General features: G+C 41.8%; 1 protein-coding gene across 2 annotated transcripts in view; it reads right to left on the bottom strand.

Moving 5' to 3' along the window:
• AMPD2 (adenosine monophosphate deaminase 2) overlaps positions 1–13,781 on the bottom strand; it is a 62,442-nt gene that overhangs the window by 30,183 nt on the left and 18,478 nt on the right. The window lies entirely within an intron of this gene.

Raw genomic sequence — 13,781 nt, 5'->3', positions numbered from 1 at the left:
TCTCATATGTGACAGAAATATGATACTAATGACAATTTTAATATTCAAAATGGTTAGGAGGCAAGTGTGACTAGTAATGAGTAGCTATTAAAAACAAATATGAACATCTGTGTGAAGCGTGCTTGGTTTTGTTTTTCATTTCTGGCTTCATATTTCTCAATGCAGGAACCTATGCCAAATTTGCTTGTTACACACTGAGTCCATGTTAAAAATAAGAAATAACTTCCTAAAGGAAATGGAGTCCTTTATGTTCTCTGAGTCATGTGTTTCGTCATCACATGACTAAAGAGCAACATCCATGGTATTCAGTGTGAAGTTCTTCCCCTGTTTATATATAATAGTTTGCCCTGCCAGTGTTGGTAAGTGACCAGTGTTGGTATGATTGTCTGTTTGGTAGTTCCTTGATTAGGGTATTGTTTTCTGCTTGATAGTCTGGTGTTAATCCCTGCTTATCTGTGTATATGCTTCTGGAGATATGTTCTGGTCTTTTTGTTTCCTTCTTATATTTTTATTGACTAGGTATCTATTGATGATTGATTAGTCTGAATGCCAAACTCCCAGGAATTCCCTAGCATTTTGGATTTAGCTTGGTCTAAGATGCTCACAGTTTCCCTCTCAAACTATGGCTGAGTCCGTCTATGTATTGTATGATCAAGGAGTTTTCACTGTGTCTTCTGACTGCGAGTGAGTTCTTACACTGCATGTTGTAGATGACCTCTGTTTTTCGTCTTCTTGGAGACTTTTGATTTACTTAACATGTTTTGGAGGGCTTTTATTGGTTTGTGTACTATGTGATGTCATGTGTTGTAATAATCTGTTCGTTGTTTCTGAGATCATCATCATCATCATCATCACCATCATCATCATCATCTGGTTTAGGTTTTCCAGTTCAGTTGAAGTCCAGTTGATAATTCCAGCTGGGTAGCGTATTACTGGGACTGCCCATGTAAAGCCATTAATACATGGGCAGTCCCAGTGATACGCTACCCAGCTGGAATTATCAACTGGACTTTGGCTGAAATGGAAATCTAGACCAGAAAATGCATAAACTTTTGAATAAGCACCATGCTTCATCCACAAAGTGACATCAACAGATTGTACCTGCCAAGAAAAATAGGGGGCAGAGGACTATTGCAAATTCACCAAACTGTAGAAGAAGAAAAACGAAGTTTGAATGACTGTGTGAATCAAAGTACAGAAAAATTGCTGCAGGCTGTTAAAACAGAGAGCATTATAAAAATAACAGAAACAAAGGCAGAATATAAGGGAAAATGGCTGGATGACAAATTAAATAGATGGAAAACCAAATTTTGCATGGACAGCATTTGAAAAATATTGAAGGAAAATGTGATAACAACTTGACATGGACATGGCTTAAAATGGGAACCATCAAGAAAGAAATGGAAGGCTTGATACTGGCTGCTCAAGAACAAGCAGTACAAACTAGTGCTATGAAAGTGAAAATACAAAAATCCACTGACAATACAAATTGCCGACTTTGCAACGACAAAGTTGAAACTGTTTCACATTTAATATGTGAGTGCAGCAAAATCGTGCAAACTGATTACAAAGCTAGACATGACTGAGTTGCTAAATTAATCCACTGGACATTGTGTAAAAAATACGACTTGCCTATGTCCGAAAAGTCATGGGAACATAGGATGGAAAAAATTGTTGAGAATGAGAGGGTGACGATTTTGTGGGATTTTCGAATACAGACAGATCGCCATTTGGAACACAACACACCAGATATTGCAGTTGTAGAGAACCGAATGTACAGTTGATTGATATCGCTGTACCAGGAGATGCCAGAGTCGAAGAAAAAGAACTGGAAAAAATTATGAAATACCGCGACCTGGCCATCGAAACTGCACGATTATGGATGAAATGTGTAACAGTGATACCCATTGTCATAGGGGCACTGGGAACTATGTCCAAAAACTTTGCAAAATACATCAAGAAATTGCAGCTTCCTGCAATAACTCCAGCAATGCTACAAAAAACTGCGCTACTCAGAACATCTTACATTTTAAGGAGATACCTGGTTGATACCTAGGATGCTGACAGCAACCCGTGTCAACCATTAGTGCCAGTCAATTTGCGTGTTCAGTTGACTGAGGTTCATGTTTAATGAATAAAATAATAATAATAATAATAATAATAATAATAATAATAATAATAATCATCATCATCATCATCATCATCATCATCATCATCATCATCATCATCATCATGATGGAAGTAACCTTGGAGATCATCTAGTCCAATCCCCTGCTCAGGCAGGAAACCCATACCATTTCAGAGAAATGGTTGTCCAGTCTCTTCTTAAAAACTTCCAGTGTTGGAGCATTCACAGCTTCTGGAGGCAGGTTGTTCCACTGATTAATTGTTCTGTCAGGAAATTTCTCCTTAGTTCTAGGTTGATTCTCTCCTTGATTAGTTTCCATCTATTGCTTCTTGTCCTGCCTTTAGGCACTTTGGAGAATATCTTGCCTCTCTCTTCTTTTTGGTAGCCCCTGAGATATTGGAACACTGCTATCATGTCACCCCTCGTCCTCCTCTTCATTAAGACATACCCAATTCTAGCAACCGTTCCTTATGTTTTAGCCTTCAGTCCCCTGATCATCTTTGTTGCTCTTCACTGTACTCTTTCTACAGTCTCAACATCTTTTTTATATTGTGGTGGCCAAAACTGGATGCAGTATTCCAAGCGTGGCCTTACCAAGGCATTATAAAGTGATATTAACACTACAAGTGATCTTGATTTTATACCTCTGTTAATGCAGCCTAGCACTGTGTTGGCTGTTTTGGCAGCTGCAGCACACTGCTGGCTCAGATGCTTTTGATGTGTGGTAGTGTTTTTCTTTACATAGCCTATGTTGGTGGTGCTTTAGTGAACTAAGTGATCAGCTATTGTTTGATAAAGCTGGAAGTCTGTTTCCTTTTTCTGGCATTCTGGGTTGCCACGATGCATTTATATTTATTTGAATAATGTTCTCACAGCTCCTCTTTGGGTTGTTACTTTGGTAATGGAGAACTTGGTTAGTGTGGGTTGTTTTCCGATAGATTTTTTTTTCTAATTTGCTGTCATGTTTTTCCGATGATGAGGATAAGAAGGGTAGTGTGTTATTAGCTTTTTTTCTTCCCTTGTGAATTTTATTCCCTTGAGGCTATTGCTGATTGTTTTCATGTGTCTTCTTTAATGTTCCATCTTTATCATGGTGTTTAGCTGTCATCTACATACTGAATTTATACTTTTGGTTGTACGTATGGCAGGGCTATAGTTTATAGATGCTGAGAGTGGTGGTCACATAAGGTGTTCTTCTAATTTTTTGTCCATTTAACTGAAAGTACTGAGGCACAGTTGGGACGTGGTGGCTCAGTGGGTTAGGACGCTGAGCTTGTTGATCAGAAGGTCGGCAGTTTGGCGGGTCCAATCCCGAGTGCCGCGTAGCAGGGTGAGCGCCTGTTACTCGTCCCAGCTTCTGCCAACCTAGCAGTTCAAAAGCACGTAAAAATGCAAGCAGAAAAATAGGGACCACTAAGGTGGGAAGGTAACAGCGTTCCGTGCGCCTTTGGCGTCTAGTCATGCCAGCCACATGACCACGGAGACATCCTTGGACAAGTGCTGGCTCTTCGGCTTTGAAACGGAGATGAGCACTGGCCCCTAGAGTCAGAAACGACTAGCACGCAAGTGCGGGGGAACCTTTACCTTTACCTTTACTGAGGCACAGGTTAATGAGGACCATGATTTTGGGTATTTCAACCTTAGTGTATTGGCTTATGTATGTTGTGTAGTACTGTTGCTATGGATTCTTTCACTAGTACTAGTTCTTTCACTAGACATAAAGAGAGCTGTTACTTTGGATGAAACCATAATTTCATCTTCCTCAGTTTTTAGGTCTTTGATTTTCTGGATGCACTATATTTTCTGACGGCATTTTATTTTCTAAAGGCATTTTGATTTTTTGAAGGAGCATAAATAAACAACCAAGTTCAGAGAGCACAAGGACTCCACAGTTCAACCCTGAGCTACTTATAATCTCTTCTGTTGGTCCCAAAAGAAGTGCTATCTCTACCCAGATCAGATTTTTCCCATCTGTCCCTAAGGACCCATCATTAGAAATAAAATAAGCTCCAAAATCAAATGACAGTTGCCAATGAATATCTCTCTCTCCATGAGCCTGTCAACATTTGAAAACCATCTTAATAACCAACTTCCTCTGTTGGCTGCAGCACTCAGACACCAGACAGAAAGCCCCAGATTTTTAACCTTTCCATGTTATGTAATCTGGAAATCCCCCTCCTAATAATGAGAAGAGCCTTCCGCATAGTTCTTCCACATGAAAGAATCTCATTTCTTTCACTATATGATCATACACTATTTTTGTAGATAGCATAAAATGCATAAGCCTCACCTGTTCAACAGAGCCCCGTGAGTGTTAGGCAAGTCACCGCTATTCCCTTCCCCAGGTATAGGAAACTAAAAGAAATGGACTAGCCTCAGATAATAGTGAATGATCTAAGCCAGGGGTAGGCAACCTTGGCTCTTTTATGACTTGTGGACTTCAACTTCCAGAATTCCTGAGCCAGCCCAGGAATTCTGGGAGTTGAAGTCCACGAGTCATAAAAGAGCCAAGGTTGCCTACTCCTGAAATTCTAAGGGATTTCACAGTCTTCTCCACAATGGAAACCCACGCCATAGTTATTTTGTTGCCATCTTATCCCAAATATACCAAGGCTGATAATCAAATGCAGGGGGGGGGAATCATCCAATGAGTTCAGTGTTTACTGAAACACATACACAAAACTGGCACTTTGTACCTGAGTTTCCCTTGGCTACGCTTGGGAAATGCCAGCAGTGAAATAAAAAGATTTGCAACCAGGTATGGAAAGGGACTTTTCACAGGATTTGGCCATCCAAATTATAATGGGGAAAACCATTACAGCTTCTCTCAAAGTAGAAAGTTCTAATTTCTGCCATGTTTGGTTAAGACATTTTTCAACTTCAGCAACTTTTAAGTTGTCTGGACATCAACCCTCAGAATTTACCAGTCAAGTCATTTTGAGAGTCATAGTCCACATATCCTAAAGCTGCTTAAGTTGAGAAACACTGGGTCAGTAGTAGAATTTCCTATAGATCTTATGGCAGTGTTAAGGACAAGAGAATGCTACTGAAGGTGCTAGGCAAGCAAAACAGGCATATTTTTTTATCATTTTCAATATAGTACACTTTGCAGTCTGGGGAAAGCCTTCACAGCCAAGACTCAAAAGCCCCAAATCCTATCCTGCTAGTACACAACTAATACGTCAGTTTGGAAATTAGTATCTTAGCTGTCTTCCAGACACTGAACGAACAAACATCCTTTGTCCTGTTTAAAAAAACCTGGCAAAACCACCCTCCTTCCTACATGGACTGCAAAGGCCAAGAGAAAAACCTCAGGAGAAATCAGCCAGCCTTATCCTGGGCTTCAGGGACAACATCCCAAGAAAGCTTTGCTCCCAAAGTCCATTCTGTTGTGCTTTCAAACCTCAGGCCTTCATTCTTTAATGAGAGCTACTGCCTGCAGATCAGACCTTTCCTCTCTGCTGCTGCTGCTGCAACAGAACAGCCACTCCTAGCTCGAGGCACAGGCAGGGGTGGGTGTCGGTGGCGCTGGAGAAATCTACAGAGAGATGGCCAAGAGTATGGTAATTCCTTTCTCCAACCCCCTCTGCACAATGAGGGGCCGAGTAAGTAGCAAAAAACAGAGAACCACCAGCATTGACTGCATCTCCTTCTGTTGTAGCTTTTCATGGCATAGAATGTATATGGATCTCAATGTTCCTAAAATAAAGTAAAGTAAACTACGTGGAGGTCAAAGGAAAGGGATTGAATGGAAGGCAGGGGGACTCAACACATAAGAAACAAATTACGAGTCCCAACCACAACTCTATGGGTCACAGAATACACTATGCACCACAATATCACACCCATGTAGAGATGTGCATTTCTCTTTCAACAGCTTCCTCAGCACCATTTTTCCACGCTACCAAAATACCCCCGCTGATGTTACCTACAGTCCTTCAAAGGAAAATAACCCTCTCCAATTGGAGCCCAAAATTGAATGTATCAACCTCAGCACCCCAAATTCTCAGAATGGGCACTATTAGAAAGAAATTGTGGTGCATCTAAACAGAAGTTAGATGTCTTAAATATGTGATGCTAATACTGAGAAGGAACAAAAGCACAGAAATTATTGCCCAGCCCATTCACTAGCTGCATCCAGGCTCCATTTAAAAGTGATCCTTTTTCCTAGCAGGGAGAAAGAAGCTGAAGATCCATGAGGTTAATGCTACTATTCGGTTCCAGGCTTTTAAAAAATTGCTTGTAGTTGCATTGTTCTAAGATGCTCTAAGCCAGGGGTCCTCAACCTCTGGGCTGTGGCCCATTACCAGGGTGCAGCCTGTTTGGAACTGGGTCGCAGAAGTGGTGGGTGAATGCTCGTGTGTACGCATGCAACTACACTTGAATGAGCAGCGGGCGAGCGCACATGCATGCGAAGCTCCATTTGTGCAAGCAGTAGCCGCACATGCCTGCCACTTGTGCAAATGGAGCTGCACAGGCTCAGTCGCCTGTCACTCACGGAGAACCATTCCCTGTCTGCCGACCCGCCGATCTGCAAGGTCAGAAAGGTTGGGGATTGCTGCTCCAAACAGTCCAGAAAATAATTTTTGTTCATGCTAAAAAGGTAACCCAGCAGCATATACAGTAATTTATTTATTCAGTTGAATTATCATTTTTTGTACAAGAGTTGAAAGCAGCATACCTAGTGCTCTTCCTTCCTATTTGTTCCCACGACAGTAGCCCTGTGAGGGGGTTGGGCTGAGAGAAAGTGACTGGCCCAAAGTCATCCGTAAGCTTTGGTGGCTGAAAGTAGGTTAGAACCTGGATCTCTTCATCATTCGTCTAACACAGGGGACTTCAAACTTGGCCCTTTTATGATTTGTGGACTTTCAACTCCCAAAATTCCTCAGCCTGCCTGGCTGAGGAATTCTGGGAGTTGAAGTCCACAAGTCATAAAAGGGCCAAGCTTGAAGACCCCCTGGTCTAACACCTTAACTACCATAGCACACTTTCTTCACATATGTCCCTTTTTCACATTAAAATGTTTACCGTGGATAAATAGTGTCCAGTGGCAGCTTACGTACAGTCACCCATGCCCTTGTGACCTCTCGCCTAGACTACTGTAACGCTCTCTACATGGGGCTGCCCTTGAGATCCACTTGGAAGCTTCTGTTCTGAACCAGCCCTCTTCTGGCCTTGTAGTAAGGCAAACCCCTATTCAGAAAGAAGAGACTGGAGAGCGTCCAAGGCTAAAAGGCATCTGCCAAGATTTATTACTCAATTAACAAAAACACTAGAGCTTGACTCCTCAAGCGGAAGAGTTGCTTTCAGCAACCAGCCCCTCCCCAAACACTCCTTTTATTGAGAGCTCAGGGCGTGGTCTCCCTGTGCCTCCTCCCGAGGAGTCCCACAGCCTTTCTTTGTTTGTTCCTGCTCGACTGCCTCCTGCGTCGGGCGTCCTTGAACAGGGCCAGCTGTGGGTCATCATCCTCCGCACTATCGGGCTCACGCAGCTGAGAAGAGGTCCCCGGCTGAGGGCTCTGCAAAGCCTCCAAACCATCATCAGCCGGTTCGTCTCCCTCCTCCCCCTCATCTGAGTCATCCGATACATCGGAGCCGGCTGTCGGACCCACAGGCTGGCCCTGAGTCACAACAGCTTCAACTGGTGCAAAGTGCAGCGGCACGGACACTTTTGGGAGCCTCCCGATACTCCCATATCACACCTCTCCTCCGTGCGCTGCACTGGCTTCCAGTTGCCTTCCGAGTGAAGTTCAAGGTGCTAACAATGACATACAAAGCCCTACATGGCATGGGTCCGGACTACCTACGGGAGCACCTTCTGCCAATGTCAACACCCCACCGCCCTGTGTGCTCCCACAGAGAGGGCCTCCTCAGGGTGCCACCGCTCAAGGAATGTCGGCTGGTGGCCCCCAGGGGGAGGGCATTCTCAGTGGGTGCGCCAGCCCTCTGGAACTGCTTACCAACTGAAATCCGGATGGCCCCCGACCTCCGCACCTTCCGGCGCGACTTAAAGACTTACCTATTCCAGCAGTCCGGCCTGGCCTGATAGCTCTGATAGCTCTAATTGGGGTCCCAGTTTGTTTTGTTTTGATTAATGTTTTTCAATACTGTTTCATTATGTTGCCTATCTTACTCTGTACACCGCCCCGAGTCCCTCGGGAGAAGGGCGGTTTATAAAAACAAATAAATAAATAAATAAATAAATAATAGTTCCATAAGAGCCCAGTGTTGATATAATACTTTATTTCTCTCTATTTTGTCCCTTTCTTTTTTCCTTTTTTTTTGGAGGGGGGGGCGGGGAAGGGGGAATGTTAACTGTGATATAGAGCTGTGTCTCCACTGAAACTATGGTTTTCAGATAACTTCTAGCCTGGACTCTAAAGCCCAACTCCAGTTAATTTTGGTGCAGATGCAAAGACTGCTTTTAGGTAAATCCAAGAGGAAGGAAAAAAAAAGGGGAAGAAAATGGATGGGCCACACAAGACAGAAATTAAGACTGTAAAGGAGATCATGCTGGGAGTGTGAATATTCTAACTCCATTAGCCTTACAGGCAAAGCAATCCCAGAATGACCGTATGAATGAATTGAAATTGGAGTTGGAAGCAACAACCTGAAGTTGTAAAAGATAATAGCAAGAAGGGGAATGGTGGGCGAAAAGATTCAAAGGCAGGGAAAAGATATACTAGTGCAACTGGGTAACCTCTGCCAAATTCTTCACATGGCACTGAAACCTACAGTCAAGAGGTAGGTAGTACTTTAAAGCTTTGTAATTAATCATAGGAGCCGCCTTTTTGAGTAATAATCAATAAGCAACATTTTATCCAGATTCATTCATTTTCTTTCTCTGTCTCTCTCTTCTTCTTTTTTCTTTCTTTCCTTTCTCTCTCTCTCTTTCTTCTCATTTCATTTCATTTCATTTACCAATTTATACAGCTGCCCATCCCACAAACCAGAGACTCTGGGCAGGATACAACAGTCAGCTATTGTCAGGTAGTTACCTCATAAAAGGATTGCAGTCTACCTTACCCTTTTTTCCGTTTGCCAAGCTATACATCTTGCTGTCATTGGTGCAGGCATTCAAGAAACATTCAATTTGTGATAAATATGCACCGCCCATTCTGGCAGTCCTTGGTTGATTTCTGCCATCATACACTGCTCACATGCTATACTTGTTAACTTCTCCAAGCAATTACTCTCTGTAGTGCTGGTCAAGACCCACCCAAGTCAGGTATTCTCCAAATGTTCATTTCCTTTTTACGCCTTCTTTGGTCATCACTCAAATATATTATTCTAAACATGAGTCCTACGGGAATAGGGCGGTATATAAATTTAATCAAATAAATAAATAATTGTATTAGTAATTAGTAATAATTGCATATGCAATTATTTTTTGCATATGCAAAAAAAACATTTAAGGAAGTTCATTAATGACCTGAAAGGTTAGAAATTGCATCAAGTAGTTATGGTAGAAGAAATAAGGTTAAGGTCAAGAAAGGAGGGTGGGTACATTGTTGTAGCAGGGAACAATTTATCTCTTGAAGTTACTCCTATAAATCTCTCAAAAATCAGTACCAAATGCAGTTTACTTAAACCACAGGAAAGCATTAATTAGGGTAGATAGAAATGATGTTTTTAGTCAAAAGCGGATATTAAGGTACCTTCAATCTAATTTACTACTAGCTTACTACTAACAATACCTAACGTGAATGACCAGCCGTGCCAAATTTGTTGGTGCCCCCCAGAAATCCTTGGATATAATTCCAAATCCCCACCAAATATTACAGTCAATTGTTACTTTTAATGTAGCAGAAAGGAAAATCATTAAGCACACGTGGAGTGATTATATTAAAGAACTTTACTGAAGTAATTTTAATAACATTTTTCAATAAATTCAATTATGTTTTTGTCCTAGCCCTGATACTTTTGGGGAAAAAAGGTAATGTACAAAATGTAATGCATATCCCCAACCTGAAATGAATGTCCGTCCAGAATGTCTGTGATCCAGGAACTTAGAACAAAGACCTTTTCTCAGTTCTACCTGGAGATGCCAGATACTGAACCTGGTGGCTTGGAGGCTCCATATCCCAATGCAGAGATCCTGCCTGGCTCTTTCCTTAGACATTTCAAGTCATTAAAAAAAGCAAGCAGTCCCTGGACTCTCCTCTGTTTGACTCTGCTCCTATCTTAGTAGCAATGGGGATGCTGGGTTTGGTAATGATGGTCAAGACTGTCATAGAAAGAAACAGAGCAGACGTGTGACAACTTCACATGAAGTATTTTGTTGCAACCTCAAGAGGATTTCAAACTAGAGGAAGAATCTCAGATTGTCAATGCGTGTTTGTATATAATATTCCTAGAAACATTGTTTTTGGAATGAGATAGAGCAGGGGTGTCAAACTCAATTTCTTTGAGGGCCACATCAGCATTGCAGTTGGGTGGGCGTGGCCTATTGGGTGGGCATGGCTAAAGTGCTTAAGGCCTACTGGGTGGGCATGGCCAGCTCTACATCGTTCGCATCAAGGGTGCCTATGGGGGCCTGGGCAGGAGTGGGACAGATCTGAGTGTCTCTGGCAGGAGGAGGGTCTCTGGGCCAGGGCCAAGGCAGTGGGGGCCGTTCCCTCACATGTGGCTTCGCGGGCCACATGAAACCACTTTGCGGGCCGGGCCTTGTGTTTGACATGTCTGAGATAGAGTAATTCCCTTTTTGACAATCATAGCTATGCTAACTAGAATTCTTACCTTGGTGTCTCAGCCAGCTGCAAAGTAATGGCTTGCCCTTTTCCCTCCTGCAAATGAGGTCAGCTCCATCCCTCTCTATGCTTCACAAGTCCCTCAAGACTTGGCTCTGTTATCATGCCTGGGGGTCCCAGCAGACCAGGGAGATTTTGCAATGGCTCTCTTACTGCGATTAATATTATCTTCTCTTGTTCGTGTGCCTTTTTATAATTATGTTTTCACTGTGACTGTTCCTATGTATTGATTTCCTTTTTGATAAAGTGATACAAATATGTTAGAATAAACAAATAAATAAATAGGACCCGGACGTTTTGACTGCACCCTAGAAACAGCTGCAGAACAGTGGCTGATGAGGTAATTTTTGAACGGGCAGATTTTCCATGCTTTCGGTTTTAAAATGGCTTAAACCCTACTGGTATTAGTAGCCTATTGCTCAGAGTTTAAGTAACCACATTCCTACTCTCTTTCCAAACCACAGAACAGGTTTTGCTAGCACCACACTCACCCAGAACAGTGGGGCAATGCAGGAACAACTAGTTTGGCCACTGAGCTTATTCATTTCTGAGTCCACTGAAGACACGGGAGAATTCGATAAGCCCGCACAAGCCTTGCTTCAGGATGGGTGATCACAGGAGACATCAGGCCAGGCAGCCATGACCACATCTGTCAAATCTCATTTATAGCCCTCGCATTATTCCAGGTTCCTAAGGCCAGCTTAAGCCAAAGCATTACAGTAGGTATATGGCAGGAAGAAATATTTGCAGAGGCCATCCTGCCCCTCTCTAACTCTTGATCCAAGCACAGGCTAAATAGAGATAAACTCCATCATGCCTTATTAATGACCATCACATGGCTCCCTAATATGATCTCTGTGTACACTGCAAATAGCCAATTCATTAAGAGAAACCAGCAGGGCTGAGGAAGGGCTGTGCCAATTACCAGGAGAAAGCTTGGCAGCTCTATCAAAGCCAGCATCTGTCTTGATCTCATGAGGGGCCCAGTCAAGTACAGCTGGTCCTGTGAGCTTCAAGGACAGCCTGAGCAACACAGATTTCCCACCACTCCCATTCTGCCCCCATTCACAGCAGCTTCAGGCTGAGGCTTCACATTGGCCGAGCAGTCTCCCAACTGAAAAGCACTGATTCTAAGCCCAGATTGCCAACAGCGCTACACCCATGTAATTTTGCAGAAAAAATGGGGGGGGGGATTTTTAAACCTTGCTCTACATATTTGCCCTCAAACAGCTTAGAGAAATGAAGACACATCATTCTTAGTTTACTTCCTGCCCTATCCGCAGCATGATTAATTCCAGCCTTCCTCTCCTTGGTGTGCTCTAGACCAGGATTTCTCAACCTTGGCAACTTTAAGATGGATGGACTTCAACTTTCAGAATTTCTGGAATTCTACCCATGTTAAAGTTGCCACGGTTGAGAAACACTGCTCTAGACAATTAACATGTTGACTGGAAATTCTGGGAGCTGAAGCAGCCAACCAGTTTGGGAAAGAACCATCTCTTCTTAAATTCACATTAGCTAGAAATTCTGGGAATTGTAGTCCTAATACATGTGGAAGGCACTAAATTGGAGAAGGCTGACCGTATTGTACAGTGTCAGCTTCCTGTCTTATGAAGAAATGCTTTCACCAAGATTTTAACTATAGATACTAGATCAATAACTATATTCCCCTTGCATTGCTTTTCATGGAATTCTTTTGAAAATCCTAAGTAGCTAATAGAGATGCAATTATTGAGATTTCTCAAGGAATTTTTGTGACATCCAGAGAGATACTGCATCTGATTTAAATGTTATTATACATTCTTCTTGTTTCATGCTGTCCCGTCCCCCTCTCCAAACACACATCAGAGGAATTGTGTTTCCTAAAAAATAAAGAAAGCTTTTTTGTGAAGTCAAAGAGCATGATATTATTCTCCCAGTCTTCTGCTACAGAATACTATTTTGGCTTCTCTGTGGAAAAAAGGGGATATTCTATCAGTTTAGAGAGCTACAATTTCTTTGTGAAGAACTACCAGGTAAAAAGGTTTTCAGATTAATGTATGATCTTCCTTGAAACAGATTTTCTTAAAGACTATAATTCTGAAAAAAATTAAAGTATTCTATTTTAAAATTGTATGCCTTAAATATATAAATAAATGTGGATTTACATGTGGTTGGTAATTATTTCTGAAAAGACATAAAATCAAGGGAGTGTTCTGGTTGTGGTTATTTTTACGTTTTTTTTCTTCTATTTAAAATCTGAACATGCTTTTTGTTAGACAGGAAGGAACAGAAGCATCTCATTCCTTATGAACTTTCATTTCTCTCCAAGACCAGAAATCATTAATCTTGTAACCCAACTGATAATAAGATAAGGACCAAGAATTAAACCTTTCTTGACAGCTATGCTGTCTTATTGACAGAACACAAAATTCTCAAATACATTTCCAGACCGCTATTGTTTATTTAGATTTTCCTACTAATGTAACCTTTTCATTTAACTGAAAAATAATCCACTAAGAAGTGCAAGATAGTAATTTTTCCACTGGTATAAAAAAGGTGAAAGAACAAAACAATGTACCTGTTTGGAAGCTTCTTTTTCTGTGAGTTGACATTTATTTCAGGTGGCAGTGCCATTCCGTGTCGTACAGAGCAAGTCCATTCTCGAACTCAATACAAGCTCTTGAGTTAAAAAGCAAGTAGCATCCCCACTGAACATACCCATTTCCATTTCTATGTAAGCAAATGTTATGTCTGGCTATAAGCCATGATTTATTAATTATTTCTGCTCCATTCAATTTTCTGTATTATCCATACAATTTTATTGTAATCATGTCACTATTCCAAGGATGAGACATTCTTAAATTGTACAAGAACAAGCTATCTTTATTTTTTTAAAAGACAACACTGACAGATATCTTGCC

This window comes from Vipera ursinii, assembly GCF_947247035.1.
Source record: "Vipera ursinii genome assembly, chromosome: 3".
NCBI classification, from domain to species: domain Eukaryota; kingdom Metazoa; phylum Chordata; class Lepidosauria; order Squamata; family Viperidae; genus Vipera; species Vipera ursinii.
Note: the sequence above shows the minus strand (reverse complement) of the source record. Positions and strands in the feature narration are given on the sequence as shown.